Here is a 22,849-nt window from a genome sequence, read left to right on the forward strand (position 1 = left end):
TGCCACGTGCCAAGTGGCCCTTTCTCTGTGTGAGAACCAAAGGGAGAAGGATGCCCATCAGCCAGAAAAGCACCATGTAAGTAGAAATGGAAGATTTCCAGCTCCCAAAGTGCTACCAGTGAGCATTTCCAAAGCGGCGTTAAAGAACACTTTGAAGTACAGCTCGTGAGTTTTAAAAAAATGCATTTGGGGGGATAAATCCACATCTCATTCCAAAGAAACAAACCAAGCTGCATTTTACTAAATATAGACACGTAAAGCACAGCAAAATTCATCAAAACTCTCAATCATATCTCCCAAAGAGATGTGTTGTGACAGGAAACCAGCAAGACCATGAAAATAAGGGCTCGGTATCCCAGTACTTACACGCACGAGTTACCTCTGTGGTGTGAGCAAAGCCACTGGATCAAACACTCCCAGGATTGCACCCCTCACAGCTCCCACCAGCTCACTTGGCAGGATCTTTCCCCCCAGAGGGTGACCCAGGCTCCCAGCCCTTCCTCTGTGCCCACAGTGAGTATTCAGAGCTCTGCTTTTCTGTCATCGGGGATCAAACAGAAAAGTAACGCTGGGGAAAAATAAATAAATAAATAAATAAATAAATAAATAAATAAAAGCTTTATTGATTGGGTTATACAAAATGATCCCCTCTGCAGCACAGTTTACACTAAGCCTCCAAATCTGACATCTCTTTGAAAGCTCTCTTAATATATCCAATTATAGATTTTCAGCAACTTTGTGGAATGTCGGCTTTCCTGGCGACTGACCCCGGAAAACACCATTGAAACCAGGAGGGATTTTACTATTGAGCTCAGTGGGGGAGGATCAGGTCCTACATAATTTTATTGTCAGCAATGATGACCTCTCTTCACAAATGAAGAATGCCCATCCTGAACCGTGGCCCTCGGAACGTAAACCATTTATTTTTATAGCTGGATCCTTCCCCAAGTGGGATATTTTGTGCATGGTTAACTTATCCCAGGGCTTTAAATGCTTGCCAAGTGGCTTTAATAGCAGGATGTTGTTTAAAAAGATTGGGAAGGATTGTGGGCCGTAATAGAGATAATTGCCAAGGAGAGATAAATGCATCTTCAATCTCAAACCAGCTTGGCTTTATCACTGGGTCAGGAGGGAAGATCCAGAAAAATCCCCTGTCTAAGACTAAATGTGCAATGATAGTTTGGGATTTAGGGAAGTTGGCAGCCATCGAGATTTTTTGATAAAAACATCTTTGGAAGCTTAATACAGGTTTGCAATTCCATATAAAGGCATGAAAACCCTTTTTCTCTCTGGGCATTTGGCACTGTGAAGTAAAAAAGCTGAATTTCTGGGAGAGGAGCAGACAGCCAGTGACATCCTGAATGAGGAGCTTGGCAGGTGGCACCAGGGCAGGGGAACGGCACCTGAAGGGGCTGAGCACAGATCCAAGCAGGTCAGGAGTGTTCTGTAGGACTCAGGTCACCTGCAATGGGTACAGGTGTCCCCAGGATGTCCCTCAGTGCCACCCCACAACCACCCCTCAGCTGCCCTGTAGCCCCTGGACGATGCATGCCAGACCCAGAGCTTCCCTCTCTGCTTGGGAAATAGCAGAGGAAGCATATCCAGGACACATTTGAGTGTATTTATTTATTTATTCCTTCACCAGGGAGGGGAGGAGGTTGGAAGCCAACCATTTTAATGAGGAATTATCCTACCTTACCATGCAGAATAAGGTACTGCATGACGCAGCAGCTTTTCAGCTCAACCTTTTTTAAAAATGAGTTGCCAAATAAAGAGCATTGAACAGGGGATAAAACAAGGGCTGGCTTCAGGCAGGTCTCTCCTGTTAGGGTTTGGGGGCTTTTCTCCCTCTGTGGCATCCTCTCTTTCCCTGCCTGCTGCCAGGCAGTGCCCCAGGCTGTGGGACCCTTGCTGCTCCCTGCAGTCCAGGCTACCCAAGGTGACTCCTGCAAACACTCCCAGGGCTTTTAAAAGAATGGGGAAAAGCATTTTAGAGAGAGATGACTTGTTTTTAAGCAAAGGCCTTACCCAACCTGGAAGCAAGGGGGACTTCTGGGATGTAATCAGTCCATGTGGAGCACTCATGGGGCTTTCATGAGAGTGCAGAAGGCCTTTTAGTGAATTATAACTTATTTTTCAGCAAAGACCTTTTCCAGCTCCAGGCTTCTCCCAGTTATCCTCTTACCAGTCTGCTTTTCTCCTTTCCAAAGCCTATTTTCCCAGCTATGAGAAATAACATGGAGGAAACCCAGAAGGATTGCACCAGGAGAAGCCTGACAAAAAGATTTCTCTATGATCTGAACAGGAAACAGTGACCCGATTTTTTCCAAAAGCAATATTAAAAAAGGCAGAGCAGTGTCACACAGGCAATACCAAATGGGACAGGTTTGGATTAAAGAGTCACTGTTTCAAACCACCCAGCCACTTCCCCTGTTTGCAATGGGAAATAGGAGTTAGATAAAAGCTGTGGAAGAGGTGGATGGTTTGTTATGACAAATTATCCTGTGTAAGTAAAGTCCAGGAGGAGTGTTGGTCTTATGAGATTCACAAAAAAATAAAAATAAAAAATTAAATAAAAATAAAAACCAAAACCAGCACAAAAGCAGTTCAAAACCAGTTCAAACACAAGGCATGAAATAAAACTGGGGCACAACCACCCCAAACCATGAAAACCAAATCCCCTGCCAGCAAGCGCAGCTGCGTTACCCCGAAGGAGAACCTCTTTGCTGGAGTGGGAGTTGCAGCCCGGGATTCCCAGCTCAGAGATTTGCATTTCCAGGCTTTCAGCCCTTCTCTGGGGAAGGGGTGCAGCCTCCCCAGCCTGCAGGCCCTCAGCTAAACTCGCCACTGCCTGGGGCTCCTGTTCACAGCCCGCTTGCCTTTACCGTGAACGTGCTCACACTTGGCGGCATTATTCGGAGCTCTGGCTCTGCTGATGGTATTTTTTATATGGCTGACACCCAGACCTGCTTGCCTATTCCTGTGGATTCCCGTGAAGTGCTGTCATGGCTTATTACCTGTCTATCTGCCTTCAAGCCTGGGTGACTTTTAATTTTTTTTGAAGCTTAATGCTGGGAAAACAGAATCGTTTCAGCTTGGTTCAGTTCACCTCCTTGGATGTGGGGATTTATGGTGTATAATACTGTAGCACACACAGCTTAGGAGCTGGTATCACAGCAAGGCTCTTAAAAATGGGCTGATTTTATGTGAAATAAACCTTTCCAGGAGGTGAAAAGGTATCAGCAACGGGGGAGAAGAGTGAACACCTTCACGGGATTTCGGAAACTTCCACAGCCTCTGCTCCATGTTGTTTTCCAGGCTGAGGAGCCCTTGTTCATGCCTCAGTCTAATCCAGAGTTGTGTATTGGAGCTCAGTGATAATTGGAAACTCTTCTCACTCCAGCATTTTCAGCTGTTGTAAAAGTCTGTAGCTAATGTCATAACAAGAATTAAACTGTCTCATCATATTACACCCATCTTAGCTGACTTCGCTGGCTATTAAGGTGACAGCACATTGATTTAAAATTTGTGTTAATTGTTTACCCCTTCTTGCAGAGGCTTTCTTGGGGGTTTTGTAGCAACCTGCAGGCCTAGCTGTAGCTGTAGATTATCTTTGTGTTCAGCATTAGATGGACTTAAAAAAATGTCCTTTGTCTGAATCACACCACCTAATAACTCAGCCCGTGGATTTCTTTGGCATGTATGTTCCCTTCATGGGCCACTTCTAAAAATAAGATGGTCAAGAGGGCAGGGCTGGCCTTGATCTTGCAAGACTTTAAGAGGATTTTTTTCCCCTTCTCTGATATTTATTTATATTTGCTGTTTTCCATTTTCCTGCCTACTAATAGCAGGGCTGTTTTTTTTAGGACAAAAGTATCACTCTGCCTACAAAACCTTCCACCTTATTTTAACAGAGAAACCACTACCCACCAAAACTGACCTTACAGCCCATCATCCTCAGGCCTCCACTTTTGGCTTGAATAAATCAATCCCCATGTAAGCCCATGGGGGGTAACAAACTTTTTATCTGAAGCTGGGAATGAAATTTGCTTTGTGCCATATGCTCTCTCTCTGGCACAAAATGAGCATCACCTCAACTGGAATTTGGTATGCTCTGTGATTGCAAGACTGGAAAATAGGAGACACTCTCTTTCTTTTTTATGATCTAGTTCTTCAAATCCACAATCAGTGTATTTCTCCACAGATATTTGAAAAAGAGTCATCCTTTTTTTCCTCCAAGGCTATGGGGTTTCTTCACCCCTGTCACTGCTGGCTAAAGCATTTCTGAGTTTCTGCTCCCCTTTGTTGTGTTTTCTGTCACTGGACTGGAGCAGCTACTGAATGGGAAGATCTAAACTTGCCTTATCTAAAAAAAAAAAAGTTTCTTATTTAAGGGGAAAAGTTAAGTAATGGAGTAAATAATAAATATTTTGTTCTGAGATCAAAAATGCCACTGACATCACCAACTGGTTCTTGTCCCAGGTGTCAGGCACTTTGGAGCAGACCTCGGGCTCATTCTTGGAATGTGACCTTAGCTAATGGACATCTTCCTAAGGAGACCCACTCTGCCTTCCCCTGGCAAAAAGTGCTAATCTCATAACCAGCCCTGCCCTCACCCCATCTCCCACTAGGTCTTTTCATGCTTTTTAGTCAAAAAAAAAAAAAAAAAAAAAACCAAAAAAGAGCTTGTACATGAGCTGTAACCAGAATTCACAATTCTCCCGGGTCCAGTGCATTTTGCACGGTTTATACCTTATTAACACAATTGTGAGTTGCAAAACTATTTCCAGCTATTTGAGTTCCCTGCGTTTATTCCTGGGGAAAACCAAAGCCCTCCCAGCTGTCATTAGAGAGCCCTTCATTAGCAAACTACATTCAGTATTTATATTTCGAGCAGCAAGTGCCGCTCGCTCCTATGAATAAAGGATGTGCTCTCCCGGGCCGGCTGCTCCGGGATGCGCCGGAACAGGGCAGGGATGAGCTCCAGCAGCTGCCGCAACAAGTGCGGGCTGGGAGCGGCCGCGCCGGGGCTGGCTGTGCCCAGCGCCAACCTCTCCGCCTCCAAAGCCCTTTGTTCCGCCCCTGTTTTGATGAACTTCTCTCCCTTTGATGTTCATCTGGAGTTTAACAGCGATAAAAGGCGCACAATGGTGAGATTGTGGAAGGGGAAAAGGTGCTGCGAGAGCACAATGCGGTGCATTATCCCCTGGCTCCCCTGTGCCGCTGGCTTGGCAGGCGGCAGCGGGAGCGAGCCAGGGTGACAGCCTGGGCTCTATCCCGGGCCAGGGTGACAGCCTGGGCTCTATCCCGGGCCAGGGTGACAGCCTGGGCTCTATCCCGGGCCAGAGTGACAGCCTGGGCTCTATCCTGGATCAGGGGGACAGCCTGGGCTCCATCCTAGGACAGAGTGACAGCCTGGGCTCTATTCCGGGCCAGGGTGACACCCTGGGCTCTATCCTGGATCAGGGTGACAGCCTGGGCTCCATCCCAGGCCAGGGTGACAACCTGAGCTCTATCCCGGGCCAGGATGACAGTCTGAGCATTATCCTAGGCCAGTGTGACAGTCTGGGCTCCATCCTGGATCAGTGTGACAGTCTGGGCTCCATCCTGGATCAGGGTGACAGCCTGGGCTCTATCCCGGATCAGGGTGATAGCCTGGGCTCTGTCCTGGATCAGGGTGACAGCCTGGGCTCCCACCTCAGTGCCACCGTGCCAGGCTCAGGCCAGAGCCCCAGGAGCAGCCAGGGCTCGCTGCTTCCAGCACCCAACCCCCAGCACCCAGCAGCCAGCCCCCAGCCCCTGGCACCCACTGCAGGCTCAGTCCCGCTTTGGGGCATCCTCCCAAGCCCAGGGAGCAATGGCCAGCCTGGGTTCATGGCACCAGGTGAGCAGGACACATCCCAGCTCCCTCCTGACACATCAGCATCCCACAGCAGCCTCCCAGGTCAGCAGTTCCCACTCCTCCTCGGGCACAGGAAGCTCAGAGGCCGAGCACAGCTCGTGTGGAGCTGCAGGGTGCTCCCAGGGCCAGGGGCACTCCAGCACCCATGCCACCACCCCTGGCTGAGACAGCTTCCCAAGGGGCAGGTGATGCTTGCTGCACTTTGGGGTCAGGCTCCTCTGTGGGCTTTCCTTCAGATATCCACTTCCAGTGCCTCCTACTGGAAAGGAAACCCACGAAAGTGGGGACAGAGGGAACCCTTAAATGTGCTATTTTTACTGTCTTTCCACTAATGAACCGTTTCAAAGGCAGCATGGGGCAGCAGGGCCAGCAGCCACCATGGCCATTGGGACAGTGTCATGCCCTCAGGCCAGTGCCCATTTCTCCCTGTCCTTTTCTCCCTGCCCAGACCCTCTGCAGGTTTGAATCAGCAGCCCCATGGCCTAAGCCTCTTTACAGATTATTTGTGCACATTAATTCCTGGCACCACCCTCTTGTTCCCCACCTGGTGCCACCTGCTCAGACGTCACCTGGCAGAGGTGCCCTGCAGCACCCAGGAACTCCCAGGGAAAGTTCCAGGCTGCACCCCTGTGCCCGTGGGGGCTGGCAGGGGACACCTCGGTGACTCTGGTATGGCTCCTTCCCCCTGCCAGCCCCAGCCCTGCCCCCGGGCAGCTGCTGCTCTCAGCCACGCCGTGGCACATGCCAGCCCTGGGCACACCCTGTCCCTGAGGCTGTGACTTCTGTCCCCTCCCAGGCTGGGCGGGTCCCCAGAGCCACCTTGCAGCCCAGAGCCCACCTCGGTTGCCACAACCCAAAGCCCTGGGTTTGGGATTTTTGGGATCTTTTTGTGCAGCACCAGCACAGAAAATCATTTTCTGTGAAGCTCCTCGGGGCGTTTGGCATCCTGAACCAGCCCCGGGCCCCGAGCACCTTTTCCCGGGATGCCTGGGGTGGCTCCTGCTGTTCAAGAGCAGATCTGCAGCTCGGGATGGATCCCAAGGACACGAGTCTGTCCTGCCCGGGTTGTCCCACTGTCTGCACACTTATGCAAAGCAAGGACAGAGTCCTCCTGAACTCATCCATAATCTCATTTCTCCTTAGACTGCCTCTGTCACCAGCAGCTGCCTCTGAGTAGGTGTTTTTTAAAGAAAATTGTACACAGACCTCCTGCAAATATCATTTCTCACCTGAGAACTGGCTTGAGGGGTTTTTAATATCCTTTGAGTTGCTGAGTTTGGGAATAGCTCATTTCCTGTGTTTTTGCTTAGATTTTTAACCATGTCTTATGGCATCTGCATTCACTTCTGCTCTGACCTACTTAGTGAAGTCAAAGATCCTGGAGATTAAGCTGAACAATCCACTTCAGTGCATACGTATGATTTCAGGGTCCTGCCAGAATACATTAGTTTCTGATAATAATTTCTTGTTGTTCAAACACTAGTTGTAAATTTGCAATCAAAAAAAAAAAAAAAAAAAAAAAAGAAACCCTTATCTTCAAAATAAAATCATTTTGCCTGCCTGAGAAGGCAAAATCTGGGAGATCAAGCTGAACTGCACCTGAAAAGTGCACAAGGATTTTTAACAGCACTGCTTATTCACCAATGCTGATATCTTCCAGTGTGTACCATGGTGTGCCAGTCCCTCTAAAATTTAGTTTAGTTGCAGTGAAAAACATTATTTTTTTTTTTAGGAATGCTTTGCACTGCATCCCCATTTCAAACCCAGAAAGCAAACAAGTTGCAGCAGACTTTCTCTTGCAAAATGAATTTGTCAAGCTCTCTGCATTTTGCTGAACTGTAAGAAACTCAAATAAAAGTAATCCTAAAGTTAAGAACTTGATTTCAGGGCAGAGACTGGTGGGGATTTCTCGACTCTTCCTGAAGCTGGAAGTGTGGGTAGGTTTTCTGTTGTCAGAGGAAATCATGAATCTAAGATCCCAAAGACTGATTCCCTCTGCCATTGCACTGTACAGCTCATTTTGATAATATTCTGCAGATACAAGTGGAAATAGGAAATCACTTGCAATTTTCAGATAGCATCTGGGCTCTTCCTTTTCTCCATTACATTTTTATATATGTTTTTTATATATATATATATATATATATATATATATATATATATATATATATATATATATATATATATATATATATGTATATATGTGTCAAGCTTTCACAGCAAATGAAAACTGCCAGTGCTTAGCAGCTTGCAAGAGCAAACAGATCCTGATCCAGAGCCTCTTCCCATGCTGGCACTCAAAATCTCTCAAAATTGGGCAGGAGAATTTCAAGCAGGACCTGGACACTGAATATTTACAAACACCTTCTTGCCTTGATTAAAGAAAAAATGCTTGGAGTGTAATGTTGTATTTTGCTGTGTTTGATGCCTTGGTGTGTGCTTGGGAGAGTACAGCTGTGCTATTTAACACTGCATTTTTCCAGCTTTTAACCCATATTTTGAAGCCACAGCCAAAGAGCCTTTCAGAACCACTGTGGCCGTGGTGTTAATGGCTGGGAAGCAGCTGCTGCCAGAGGAATGTTTTTCTGTATTTTTACCATTTATGCACAAGCTGGAAGAGGGTTTTTGCTACATCTGAGCTGCACTGAAACAGTGTAAATAAACTGCTGTTATCACCCAGCTTCTGCTTGCACGTCCAGTTTCAGTGACCCACCTGCTCAGCCACGACACCAGCTCTCAATATACCAGAGGATATCTGTGGATATGCCTTGCTGGGCAATAAAATGTAATTAAAAATGTGCAAAATGAGTGCATGCAGTATTCTGCTCCTGGAGGTAAAACCCACTTAGTAAAGTTCAGTGTTCTATTGTGTGAGAGATTTGTGCTCAGAAAAGCATTTCTGTGCTTTTTTCAATGAATTTCCTCAGGTGATTGATTTAGAGGTGGCTGAATAGTGATAAAATGTAGAGTGCACACAATCAACACAAATCACTACTATTAAGTAAATGCCAGATACTCAGCAAATCTTTATTACTTTGGAGTATCTCATATCAGTAAAATAAAATTGTTTTGTGCAACACAAGACCAAAGCCATTTCCAAAACAGCACATCAAGCCTAACCATGTCCAATTTATTTCTAAGCTCTCTAATGCAAGGGCTGTGTTGCTCTGTTGTTGCTATAACCATGCATTCATTAGTTTTTCCCTTAATCAAAAATCAGTTCCACTCCTGGATGTTGCTTTAAAATTAAGCCCAGACCCCTGAGCCTGCAAAGATTCAGGGGGACCCTTAGCAGGGAAATGCTGAACCCCAGGAAATCCCCTGCAGAAGCAGAAGAGGAATATTTCTAGGAGCAGAATTTGTAGAAGGCCCCCCTCAAGGACCAGAAAAACTGTCTGCACCAGGGACAAATCACAAAATAAATGGCCTTAAAGCCTGGCTGGGCCATCCTTGAAAATCAGGGGTTTGGTGCAGGTTTGGTGCCACAGCCTCAGGCACCTCATGCCCAGAGGGAGCCAAGCTGGATTTTGGGACCCCTGAGGAAATGCCAGTCTGGAGGGCTGAACGTGGCTCAGAGCCCACGGGTGGCTCTGCTTTTGTCCCCTCTGTGTCCTTCCCGCTCCAGGATTTGGGGCTCTGGAAAGTTTTCCACATTTCAGAGAGCTTCCCTTGCCTTGTAAGGAAGGGCAAATCACACAAACTGGAGCTGGCTTCTGTGGCTGCTCCCTCCTGCTAAGCAGCATATTTCTGTCTGTGTTTGACTGCGTTTTTCTACCCCATCTCCTTCTGCTCTACATGATCTGTCAATATTGGGTTTCTTCTCATTACACTTTACTCTCCCTTAACGTCTATTCTTCCTCACTGGTGGTTCCTCCCTTTACCATGGCTTTTTCCACTGGTTTGACTCAGAGTGAAACAGCCAGAGTGGTATTTAAAAGTAGTTCATTTGCTTCTATTTACTATAAAGCACATTATTTGTATTAGCTTCATTCTTTGGGTATTTTTAAGGAGAATGCAATATTCCCTTAACTCCTTTTTGTTATCCTGCTTCAGGCACAGGCTCCAAGAGATGTGCATGCAACACAGATGCTTAATTTACTCCTCCAAAAATGCAAAGAACATGGCTATGTGCAGTAAACATCACTAAGAGCAGGGCTGAAGACCAGGAAAAAAAAAAAAATCAATAAAGCTGCTGTAAATTCCTTGTTATTTAAGAATTTCAACACCTGCTGATACATCTTCCACTGCACCCTCATGAATTTAACACACTTGTTTATGGATGCAAGCTGTGTGTGTGCACTAACAGTGCAGCAGATTCTGAAACAGCCCTCTGAGGATGTTATGGCTGTTAGTCAAAATCAGACAGTAAAAGGGAGATTTTTGTTTGAATAGGGGGATTCACAATGTGACTCATAGTCAAATCACGCGGGATACAGGGACTTCATGAAAAAAAAAAAAAAAACCACCTTAGAAAAACACACTATTGTCTGCAAAACCTGGACATGCAAGTGCAGAATCTGCAATATCTGAGTGCTATCTCTTCCCTGCTACCTGCAGCCTGTGGGTGGAATAAGTGACATCTGCAGAAAAGCAGCAGACAGGAAAGGGAAGGGCAGTGGGTAAACTTCCATCGGCCTCGGGGAGACTGAGCTTCCTCCTGCTCGTTTTTAGTCTCTGATCTCCACATCTAGGTGTAAATCTGGCTTTGGCACACTTTTGCCAGACATGGCCAGTAATAATCACATATTATTATATCAATGCAGGTCTGTGTTTGATGTGTGTAGCTCTGCATTCTTTAACTCTCTGTAATTAGCAATATCTGATCTAGGAGAAATTTACACCCAGGTCACAAGCCCTTTACACCCAACCTCCCACTATTACTGGTAAAGCCCTACACCTCATAAAATGTAACACAAAGTATAAGAGTTCTGATTTTTTAATGTCTCAATAGTCCCACTGATCTGACTATTCAGGGGATTTTTCACATCACACTGTTCAGTAATAGCTGGGGATACGTACCTGGAGATCTGGGTGATGTAAAAGCAGCACCAAGTACTTGAAGTGCACATCTCCAGGGAAGACCATCTCCCTGTGTCCACACACACACTGTATCTCACATATGTACACGTCCCTGCATGCCAGTGCTTGAATCAGCAATGCATTGTGGCTATGGCAAAAATGTGGAGCACAGCAATATTGTAATCAAATGTATGCTCAGACATGTGCCAGGAGGCAGCAGCAATTCACAGCCCATCAAATTCCTTGGCTTTGCCTTCCTTAAGAAGCTGTTTCTCACACCAGAAAATGCAATTACTGCTCCACTGTGCCTCCCCACATGGACATCCAAAATGCTTCAGGAAATGAAGCAACCTATCAATACTTTGTCTATTGCAGATGAGACATCTACAGATAAGGATCAGGGTAATCCAGCCATTGATTTTAGGATTGTCAGTCCTCCAAGGACTGTGGCAAATCTATACATTGTCCCTGAGTGGCAGGGTTTGCCTTTGGATTTGTGATTTCATTGGGGAAACCGTGTAAGAGTCAATGCAAGCAGAGGGAGCTTTGCTGCTGCTGCCCAGCTGGGCAGGCTCGGGTCCATGTGTGGGTCCTTCCAAACCCAACTGTGCTGCACACCACTAATTAGCAGCCAGACAATTGCAGACACACCAGCATTTTAATTTTTTTTTTTTTTCCTAAGAAAAGGCAAACAGTTTCAATATTTGCCAGCTTTCCTGCTTTGCTCCAAATTTTCCTTGTTTTGGAATCCACTTGTATTGTACAAGCTTAGCTGCTGTTCCTGGTGGGCCTTGGTGACCTGGGGATGTGAAGGAAGCATTTGGCTCTCAGTGCCAATCAGTAAGTCTTGTTTGTAAGAATGGACATACAGAAAAATTCCTGTCCTGATGGATCTTTATCTGGAATCCACATGTGTGCCTTATCCCTTTGACATGCTTGCCCCAAAGCAGGTTATAAACAGATAAATGTGCCCTTGTAACAAAAAGGGAGATTCTGTTTCTGAGAGACACAGGAATCTGAGGGGCCATGTCTGGAGGTGTGTGAATGCACACATTTGGGGTCCTTCAAATGTACACACCCACACAGTGGTTTATGTACCTCCACCTCAGTGCACTGCAAATTTTGACCAGCAAAGGTTTGCAACTCACTGGCTAAGAACAGCTGGGTTATTTGCTAAAGAAAATAGGGAGAAATTCCTAATAGTAATTCCAACGTCTCATTTTTTAACCAATCAATGTTCATATTTCATCTAGTCTATAAGATTTAATGCACCCACAGACCAGGGAGGTATTTGGGTGTTACATGGAAAACCATGTAATAGATATGACCTGCTATTACTGGGAATTCCCAGAAAAACCCTGAATATTGTCATCAGGGGCTATTTCTGTCATTCCAAATGACACAGCAGCTTCAAGCTTTCCCCACTTATTGTAAGAAGAATATATCAGTATGTATTCTTCTTTTACACAAATTTTCATCTGTTCCCAGACCCATCTGGAAATAACCTGCTGGTAGAGGTGCAGAACAGGCAGATTTCCAGTCTCCAAGTAAAGCCTGTGGAATCTGAGCCACCACTGATGAATTTGCTACCACTGAGCAAGTTATGCCCTGAACACAATGTGGCTTCCATAAACATCTAACAGGGGCTCAACTACAAAATATTACACCTTAAAAACATGGCACCACCATGCCCAGGAAAGTAATTGTCAGTGCTTTTTGGAAGTGTTAAATTTGCTTCTGTTCTGCTTGGAGTGAGTATTTTCTCACCCTTTGTTTGCTGGGCCAATATGTAATCCAGACAATCTGCCTCTAAAACCAGAGAAAAACCACAACATTGCACTCAGACACATTTTAAAAACATGGCTTCATGTGGCAGCCTTACAGGAGGATTTTCTGGTCCCTTAGACTGACCTGCAGGGCTGGGCTAGGCTGCTGAGAATCACACAGGCATTCCCACCTCATGACCCTCCACAGACAGCATCAGCTCAGAGAAACTCCATGAAATAAGCTCCAAAAACATTATTGCATCTACTCCACACCTCTGGAGCTGTGAGTTTATGCTCCATCAGTGCTGCATGAGACAGGATTCTCACGTGGATTGTGAGAAGCACTGCTAAAGACACAGAATCCTCACACACTTCAGCTGCTCTCTGCTTCCAGCCCCTACCCAACGCACCAGAAACATGACATTAATTCAGTAAACTGTACATTCTCTGCACCAAACAGCCATAAGGACTCTCATTTTTCAAGAAATATTCTAGGCCATAACAGGGAGAAAAATGTGCTTAGTACAGATGGCAAAAGAAGAATAGACAGAAAACCTGTGGTGTTCAGTTGTTGACACAAACATCACCATGCACTGAGTGAGCTGTGGTTTCAGCCCAGTGACCACATCACGTGGACCTGGGAATTTGTCCATCCCATCAGCAAGCCTTGGATCAGACCTGTGAAAGCCAGGGCTGTATGTATGGCTTTAGCTTCATATCTGGCAAGCCTTGCAGCTGAGAGTAAAGCACGCCTCACTTGCTTACTTGCTGTGTAAACAAGTGCAGACCACGTCACCAAAAAGGCTCTGAGATTTACCCAGCAGATCAGGGAAACATCTGTAGTCTTTCACATATTTCACAAAGAAACATTTGTTTGGTAACATGTTGCATCCTTTCTGAATGGAGACACATGGGGCGGTGTGCAGAGCAATTAAATCACACAGAAATTATTACAAAAATCTAGATTCTATTTTTGCACTGCCTGTATAGGTTTATTTAGATATGTATGATTTAAATATGTGATATTAATATATTTAAATAAAGCTATATCCCATATTGCATCTGATCTAAAAGCACTATTGCAATTTGGGGCAGGAAGGTTATATGTAAATATGTTCCAAAAGTTCTATAAAAATTATCAGTAAGAGTTTTCAGGAGTATCTGTAATCTTATATTCACCAATTATCTTATAGACACAGGTTTTCCTGGATAACATATGGAATTTTTAAACCTGAAATTATTCTCTTTTCAAGTAATGGGATTTTGTCATCAGGGTCACTTCCAGGAAGTGGGAAGTGACAGCAAAACACAGCGCTAAAATTACAAATAGAGGAGGGTTATGAGGGTTTGCTCATTTTGGAATGAAATGAGAGTGTAGGAGCTGCCATGTGCTGCCCATGGGCTCGTGGTGTGCCCATACCTACTGACCCTGGGCAATCCTAAATCCCAGCAGCCTTCCTGGGAGCCCTGAGTCAGCTGCTTGAGAGCCATTCTGAGAGCTCTGTCCAAATAACTCCCTTCCTGACGCCAGGGCCACCAGAGGCCACGAGATTCTGCTGATCTGCTCCCTTTCCTCCACCCCACACAGGAGGAAATCCAGCAATGGGTAAGGAAATGGGTTAGACATCCCTGGGGCTGGCTGCCTCAGGAGGAAAGAGATGTGGTGCTGTGAGCAGAGGGTGTGTGACAGTGGGGGTGCACAGCTGGGCTGGGGTGCACTGAGCTGTCCTTGGGCTGAGCAGAGGCACACTGCAGAGCAAGGAAGAGCATCCCTGCTCGTGTCTGTGTGTGAGAGGGAGGGCAGAGGTGTGCTACAGCCCCTCGTGTGCTCTGCCTGACCTTTGGGGTGGCCTGGCTGCTGCCCCCGTGGTCACTGGGTTTTTTGGGGTGCAGTGCATGAGGAGCCCCAGCAGCCTCACCCCCAAGGCCTCCCGTGTCCAGTGTCACCTTCAAGAGACATTGAGGGCGTCTCACTTGGAGGGGGGACACCCCCCATGTTCAGGAGCTGCCTGGATTTTTTATTGTGCTTTTGCCACAGAGGTGGAGCTGGGAGAGGGGAAGACGAACAGTCCCAACTTAATTTCTCTTTAATGGTCTGATGGAGCGTCTGACATGTGAATCCTCACTGTCCCTGCTCCCCAGCCTGATTTCAATGACTGCTTTCAACAAACAGCCTCCCCCAGACAGGGAAATTCTGTTTCTTTGCCCAAACCTGCTCAAATACTTTGAGCTCCCGGTTATACATTTAGCACGGGATCTTGGCAAAATGTGAGAGAGGCGCATCCTTTGAACTGGATGTAGACTTAAAAACAGCCTCTTGATCATCAGTGATGTCTTTATCCACTGAACCAGAACTGGGCTTGCGAAAAACCCAGTCTCTTGATCTCCTCCCAACTTGCCAGCCAGGTCATTTTAAGGGTTCCTACTCCTGTATCCCTGCAGCCCCACAAGATGCATTTTAAGTAGCATATCCAGAGCCATCAGTGACCACAGATTAGCAGGGCCATATTCCCCCTGGAAATCTTGGAGCCTGGGCTGCCTTCCCTCATTACAGAGGCTATCAGCTCTGCATTGCTTTGCATAAACCCCACTCGGGGTCCGGGAGCTTTGCCCCGAGCAGATCCCGGGCAGAGCAGGATGCTCATTCCCAGCCCTGGCGGGGCACGGGAGCCCTGCCGCGGTGCCCCGAGGTGTCCAGACCAGGCCTGGCTGCCAGGGCACGGTGGGCTCCAGCCCGGGGCACGGGGGCTCTGCTCTTTGTGACTTCACGGGTCCTGACTGGGATTTAAAAGCCCGTCCCCTCTCGGTCTTCAGGGGTAAATTTCAGATGCTCCAAAGCTCGATAATTAACAAGTTCTGTCGTTCCCCTTGCTGTTGCACTAGCCGTGGTATTTTTAAAGCTTTTTATTAAAAATTAATTTCTTTATTTTGTTGGAGACCCATCACTCAGTCACGTGGCTCCCTGTCATGTTTCTATCCTTCCTACTCATATTCGAGTTATGCCATCAAGCTAATATATTGTGACTGCTCTTCTCTCTTGTGACAAAGCCTTGCAGCTGCCTCCAAATCAATAGATGTCAAAGAAATATGAAAACAATCATGACAGAGAACTTAAATCCTGGCTAGAGTCTGCATAATAAAAAATGTGCTTCTGTTCTCAAGGCAGCGGATTAATTTATCCTAAAGTTTAGTCAAATTTTATTCCAGTACCTTTTTCCCAGCAGATAGAGCTACATCTGTTGGGTTTGTAATGTAATTTGTAATTACTGCCCTTCATGTGGTCCAATGCCTTGAACCATCTTTAATTAAAAGCATAATTAAGGGAAGATCTAAAGGAAGACAATTACCAGATGGTCTTTTTTTTAGAAACAGTTAGTTGCATTGAGGATGTACCCTGGTCCATCCCTGGCTTGGATTAAAAGGCAGGCTGCCTCCTGCACAATCTGCGAGGTGAGAGGCTCAGGCATCCCGGGCAGCAGCACAGCCAGCAACTGCCACAGGGGCTGGCGACACCACGGGGGGACACTGGGGGACCGTGGGGCACAGGGTCGCCCTGACCCCATCCCATTTCCCTGCGTGGATGAGACCTGGTGCCCTCCTGCAGCCCAAAGCTCTGGCAAAAAACACCTCAGTCAAACCCCCGGCATCGCTAGGACACCCTGCAGCTTCTGGGAAATATTTTTTTTTTCTGGTGAAAATAGCAAGAAAACGCAATAACAATAATAACCGTGATGTCAAAATGCTAGCATAATAATAATAATAATAATAATAATAATAATAATAATAATAATAATAATAATAATAATTTTTTAAACCTACAGGGACTGGGTCCCGGAACAGTTTCCAAAAATGAATTATCACTGCTGTCCCGGGTGAGACGGACCATGGTGCCTGCCCAGCCCCTGCTCATCACCGCCGGAAGTGGTTTTGGGAGGGGGTTGTTGGCCAAAATCTCCTCTCAGGCTGCAGCACCCACCCCGGCCTGGCTGGACTTAGTTTGGGGGTTCCTCCCCAGCCTCTCGGGATAGCTCCTTCCAGAAGATTCCCCGCACCCACATCTGGAAGTTCCCGAGACCGTTACTAAAGGAGAAAGGGTGGGAGGAGACGGGAAATTACCCCGAAAATATGAATACTGCAACAAAGTGCAGAATTATGTGGGAGCACAAAATTTCTAGGGGAAGCTAGGCATAAGAAAGTGGGGGGAGAGAAAAAGAAAAAGGGAAACCTCGAGCAGTGGCGCAATGGAAATTAAATTTTTTGCTGTATTACTAAGATTTCATTATTTGACCGTTCCCACTCAAAGTAAGGCAGCGATGAATTGTAATCATTTCAATTATCTTCAAGATACTTTCTTTAGGACACAAGTTGTCAGAGATAAAAAAGTCCATTCTTGCTGCTCCGTGGGTCCATTTTCCAGACGGTTTGTCCTTCTTGCTGCATGATTTAGCCGGGGCTCTTTTGCATACCGCGGCTCTCCCGCACGCCCTCCGCGGGGGCGCGGAGCCGCTCCCTCCCTGCGCGGGGCTCCGCGCCCGCGGAGCCGCCGGGGCTCAGCCTGCCCCAGCGCCCGCTCCGCCGCCATCCTCTCGGATTAACTTCACACGGGAGGTTTTGGTTGGTTGGCTTCGCCACTTCTCCCCTCTCATTTTTCGCGGCTCTCTCCCCCGTCTCGCCCTCCGCCCCGCGCAATATTTCCTGAGCCATTCGTCTGAATAAAGCAATAAATGCCGGGCGGGCGGCCCCGCACCTCTCCTGGCCGCGGGGCAGCCGGGGCAGGATCCCTCCCCATCCCCATCCTACAAGCAGCCCTACAAATCCCGCGTTCTGCCTGCTGATAGGGGTTGATTTGCAAGTGAGAGCTGCTCTCCGCTCAGGTCTCTTTAAGCGCAAACCAAATAAAATTTAAATGCCTTTTTACTGCCGGGGCATTATTTATTTAAGTGGCCGTCGGAAATCACTGCAGCGCGGTTCCCGTTCCTCCCGGAATATTGTCCTCGCCGGTTTATTAGAGCGACCGGTTTAAAAGAGGCTCTCTCGGAATAAAAGGGCGCGTTTCTCCCCATTATTCATATCTAGGGAGTCCCAGGCCTTCAGTACATTAAAAAAGCTTCAAAAGGACAATTCACCATCCGCAGATATTATATTTGTGAAATGTCCTTTTGTCGAAGCTTTTAACACCTTCTTATAAGGAATCATTTGTTCTTTTCTCTTTAATTTTGATAGACAATTAGCCATCAAATATACACCAGTTGACTGTAACCGAGCATTAAACTAGCCTTTATTTAACGCTAATTTAGCATAGCTGCTTTGTTTGACTTTGCCATACAAGAACCAGGTTTTGTAGCAAAAAAAAAAAAAAAAAAAAAAGGTGTAATTTTATGTGGGGCTTCATTTCTTTTGGCCCTCTACACAGCAAGCCCTCTCCTCTTTGTAACCCATTCTGCTGGGCAGAAACACCATTTCGGAGTGCCTAGCACCTGGAGTCTGGAAAAAAAATTAGCATTGATATAGATTTAGTTGAAATGTAATCTCTTAAATCTGTCCAAGATTCGGGGAGATAATTACACTTTCACTGAATTGACAGAGGTCAGCGTCTCTGTGGACCTGAGGAGTTGATTTACTAACAATAGTGTTACATAAAAAATGGTGTTTGAGATTATAATGTTAATAGATGCAGTCACTGGGGAAAGCAGGCAGGCTACAACTAATTCGATGGAACTTGGCTTTTGCGTTACGAGGATTCAAATCACTTGCAGCATTTAATTTAGAGGAATGAGTTTGGCAGTAATTACAGCAAATGGAAAGGTCGCCTCGGAATAGTAGTTATTTTTTCCCAAGTTACGACTCGGGGTTTTGGGGGAAAAAGTCTTTTTTCTCCGTGCCCGGCCATGGCCGGGAAAGCTGCGGTGCTACATCCCCTGCACTTCTACTGTCGGTCACCTCGGACCCAGCAAAATCCCGCTCAGAACAAAGAAACGGGGGTGGAAAATATTTGTATAGGAGTCGGAGTCGCCCCTCGAGTGGGACCCGACGGTTTTCAGCGAGAGCCAGCGTTTCTTTCTGCTCCCGGAGGATGCTCGCTGGGCCTGGCCAGGTCAGCATCTCCTCGGAGAAAGCTCGCCACGACATGGGGGAAAATGCCCCGCAGTTTTCTTTGCGTTTTGGGGGGTCACGACAGGAGCGGGGACCGTGCTCAGGTGATCCCTCTCCCGCCTCCCTGGTTTTTTACCCAGTAATAACCTGGCGGGGACCAGACGGCCCAAACCCGAGCGCTACCCCAGCAGCAGCCCCAGCGGGTCACGCTGGAAAAGCCAGTCCAGCCACAAGTGCCTGTGCCACAATGTGCCCCGTGCGTCGTGCCTCTTCACCCAGGATCATGCCGCAGGGGACCTTTCCCACCTCGGCAGGACCTCAGCTTTGTTCCCGGCGGGACCCACGGCCCTGCTGCTGTCCCAGGGAGCCGAGGAGCGGCGTGGGCAGCGGGTGCCGGGTGTGGGTCGCTGCCCCTCGGGGGCTGCCGGGGGGCCGCCTGCCCCTCGTTCTCCGGGGATCCCCGCAGACCCGACGGCCGGCGGAGGCGGGAGCACTGCCCGGCCCTGCCCGCAGCCGGGAGCGCGGCGCTGCGCGGGCGCGGAGGGGCGCGGAGGGGCCGCCTGCTCCGCATCCATCCCGCGCCGCGGATCGCCGCCTGGAGCCGGCAATCCCGAGCGCTTCCGTGCAGGACACACCGCCGCATCCCGGCCCGATGGACGGCGCTCCATCCCCGGGCAGCCCGGAGCGCCTCGGCGGGACGCGCTACCTGCGCTGCGACCCCCGCGGTCCCTCCGCGCCCCTCTCCGCTCTCGGAACCCCCGCGGGCTCGACCCCGCCGCCCCGGCAGAGCCGTGCCCGCGGGCAGGGGCGGCGAGGCGGCTCCCGGGGCTTCGCGCAGCGCCGGCAGCCGGGGCAGCGGCGGCTCCGCAGCCTCCGCCGCCCTCCGTCCCTGCCTGTTTATGTTTTAAGTCCACCCGATCTTATATGTAACAGCAATATATATGTTAATTGAAAATTTCTGAATTTAAAAAGGTTGTGACAAGTTATAATTTGTCTTGTCAATGTCTGGAATCCTTGTTTAGCTCTTTAGTTGTGTCTGCTGTTCGTGCCTGTCAGATAACAGCTTGCCTAACGCGCTGCCTTCCTCTCTTATGGCACGGAAATGACAAATGTGCTGTTTTATCCATACAATTTATTTCATTATTGTTGCCAGCACGAAGCATCACAATCAATCATAAGGAAGTCCAGTTGGCAGGTGTCAATCTTGGTATGTTTTTGTACGTCTCAGTCCATATTTAATCCAATTACAAGGGTCATAGAGTAAGTGCAAATCCCCTTGTTACAACTCACATCTTATTCAAGATTTAAAGTAAAAAGTCAACTTGATCACATGGGCGCTTTGGGGGTCCTCCGATACCTTTTGATATGCGGTCCCCCCCCTCCCAAATTATGCGGAGATAGCGTTTTATCAAAGAGTTATCGCGGGTCGGTTGGGGTTTGGGGATTCTCTTTTTTTCTCCTGAGTGTTTGTGTGCAAATGAAGTATCTTGTTATTTTGCTAAAGAAGAGGGAGGTTTTAATGATGGGAGATCTTTCCGCTCATTGCCCTTTCAAATACAATTGTAGATCGAACTCAGCCTTGTCACGTTGAGGAAAAGTGAATTTCTAACATCCAGGACGTGCCTGTCGACTTTCAGCGAATTGCATCCAATCACCCCCAGGGAATTCAGCTAATGTCTCAGTCTAAACCGGGATGAGGGGAGAAAAACAAATCAAACATTGTCCGGAGTCACGCTTATTATGAAAATGTTTTAAAGGATAGAGAAGGGAAATAATTCGAGACAGCCCAGAATAAACTTTTCGACAAATTAATAGCATTAGGAGTCTTCGGGGAAAAAAAAAAAAAAAAAAAAAAAAAAAGAGAGAGAGGGAGAGGGGAGAAAACCCAGCTACAAAGTTAACGTATAAAGAAATGATTTATAGCTATACGCTTCTCTTTTTTAAAGCAAGAAACATCTTTTTAACCTTGATTTTTTTTTTTTTGGTTGCTGTTTTTCGAATGAGAAACAAGGTTACGGCATTGAAAATAACAGTCTCATTATAGAGCCGGCTGCAGTGGGGTTCTTCGCGAGGGGAAATGTTATCCTTCTGCTAAATTTCTGTCTTTAGGACGCTTCAGTTCACAGAAGTTTCTTGCAGCATCTTAACTGAGAGCCCCCAAACAGCACTAATCCCGCTTGTTACAACAAGTTTCCAGCTCGCCAGGGTTCACAGACCGGGGTGCCCGTGTCAGCCGGCTCAGCCCGCTCTGGGCGAGTGCTCCTGAGAAGGGTGGGTGCAATCGTTTACCAGGTCGCAGGAGAGCCTCGCAGGCTGCCAGCCGCACAACAGCCGGAAAGCTCTCCCAACTTTACGTGGCAGCACACAAAAAGCCATTTCAATAATAACTCAGGTATTTTTTATTCGAAGAGATGGAGCTATTCAGGTTCTATCAAACTGCGAGAGGGCTGTGCCGACAGGACGAGAGAATAAAAAAATAAAAAAAAACCAACAAACCAACCAACAATGCAAAACAAGAGCAAAATTACATTTCTGCACCGAGGTTTAAACGCAATCCTGGAGGCAAAAGAGAAATGTTAGACAAGCAAAGAAACGTGTGGGGGAAATAAAAAGAAAGTATTTAAAAACACATACCTTGGACAAGGGCAAAATATCCGAGCTACAATGCTAGTCAAGTACCTCTTTCCTTGAAAGCCAAAACCACGTTTCTATCACGATATTTTTCCTGTTCTAGGGCCTTTCCTTTGGTTTTTACCGTTTATTGTAGCTAGTCTTGGACCCTGCAGCCTGTGCAATGCCACAGTAAACAAATTGTTCTGATGTGCTTATTATTATTGCTCAAGTTCTGCTTGGATAGAGAATTAAAGCTCATTATTACAGTGTGTGTTGAGAATTGCTCAATCTATGTGAACACGGGGGTTTGGGGCATCCTCGGAAAAAAAAAAAAAAAAAGAACAAGAAGAAGAAAAGAAAAAAAGAAAAAGCCCACAACTTCGGAACGCAATGTAAATCAAATATGTATAATGCTTATAAATTTGTAACACGTTGCCGTGCCCCTACTCCTATCCCCTGCCCGGCGTGGCGACGCCCGCACCGACCCCGCTTCCCTCCGCGCTGCTCCGCGGAGCCCCGTCCCTCCTCCGCGGCTCAGCAAAGGTCGCGGACCCGACCGCGACAGGAGCAAAAATCAGCGGGGACACACACACAGGCGCGGGGGAGACGCTTTGTCGCCCCGTTTCGCCGGCATCTCTCCCTGGCCGAGCCTTCCCGGCTGCGCGGCGGGGCGGGGGGCGGCCGCTGCCCCGGACACCCCCGCCCGCTCCGGGCTGCCCCCGGGCCTGTCCGGGCCGCCCCCGGGATCCCGCCCGCCTCCCCGCTCAGCTCTTGCAGGGCTTTCCCCCCCCCCATCCTTTATTATTATTATTATTAATTTTTTTTTTCTTGTTAGGCGACCTCTCGGCCAAATGCGGACTCTGCTCCCAGCGCTCCCCCACCTTCCTGCCTCCCTTCCCTTTTTCTGTCTCTATTTTTTTTTTTTTTTTTTTTTTTTAGGAGATAAAAAGGCAAACAGAGCGCTCTGGCGCTGGCGAGGGGCTGTTTGCCTGCCTCCGCCGAGGCCTGGCCAAGCAGACTTGGCTTCACGCCTGAGCAGTTTCTGGAGAGCGGCACGCTGGAGAGCAGGGGAGGCAGCACCTGGCCCTGCTTTAGGAGCCATCTCCTTTTATTGACAGCCAGATAAGCAGGCGGGAGCCGTGGTGTTTCCAACGCTTCCCTGGAGGACCCTGCCGGGTTGCAGGGAGCCGCAAGCCCCTTAATGGCAGCGGCTCCAAACGCGCCGCGAAACCCCTTCCTGGCAGCGCCCCCGGGGCCGTCGCTACCTGCCAACGAGCGGGACTTGCGCGGCCGCCTAAGGGACAGGGTCAGCCCGCTGGGACCCCAGCCGGATCCCTGCCCCGGGTGGGTCCCCGACCCTCAGAAGCGGAGCAGCGCCCCGCACCCAGCACAGCGCTCTGCCCGCACCCCCGGCACAGCCTAATGGAGCCCTCAGCCCCCGCTCCAGCCCAGCCGG

The 22,849-nt window shown here is 48.0% G+C and overlaps 2 long non-coding RNA genes across 2 annotated transcripts in view; both read right to left on the bottom strand.

Moving 5' to 3' along the window:
* The window catches only part of LOC132328482 (uncharacterized), a 31,310-nt gene that overhangs the window by 4,532 nt on the left and 3,929 nt on the right, over positions 1–22,849 (bottom strand). The window contains exon 2 of the long non-coding RNA XR_009486784.1: positions 367–568. This is a non-coding gene — a long non-coding RNA (uncharacterized LOC132328482). The remainder of the gene's footprint in view (positions 1–366; positions 569–22,849) is intronic.
* LOC132328480 (uncharacterized) lies at positions 19,896–22,056 on the bottom strand. The gene is made up of 2 exons (XR_009486782.1): positions 21,415–22,056; positions 19,896–20,463 (listed from the first exon to the last, which is right to left on the bottom strand). It is a non-coding gene; the product is annotated as an uncharacterized LOC132328480 (long non-coding RNA).

This window comes from Haemorhous mexicanus, chromosome 6 (assembly GCF_027477595.1).
Source record: "Haemorhous mexicanus isolate bHaeMex1 chromosome 6, bHaeMex1.pri, whole genome shotgun sequence".
Taxonomy (NCBI): domain Eukaryota; kingdom Metazoa; phylum Chordata; class Aves; order Passeriformes; family Fringillidae; genus Haemorhous; species Haemorhous mexicanus.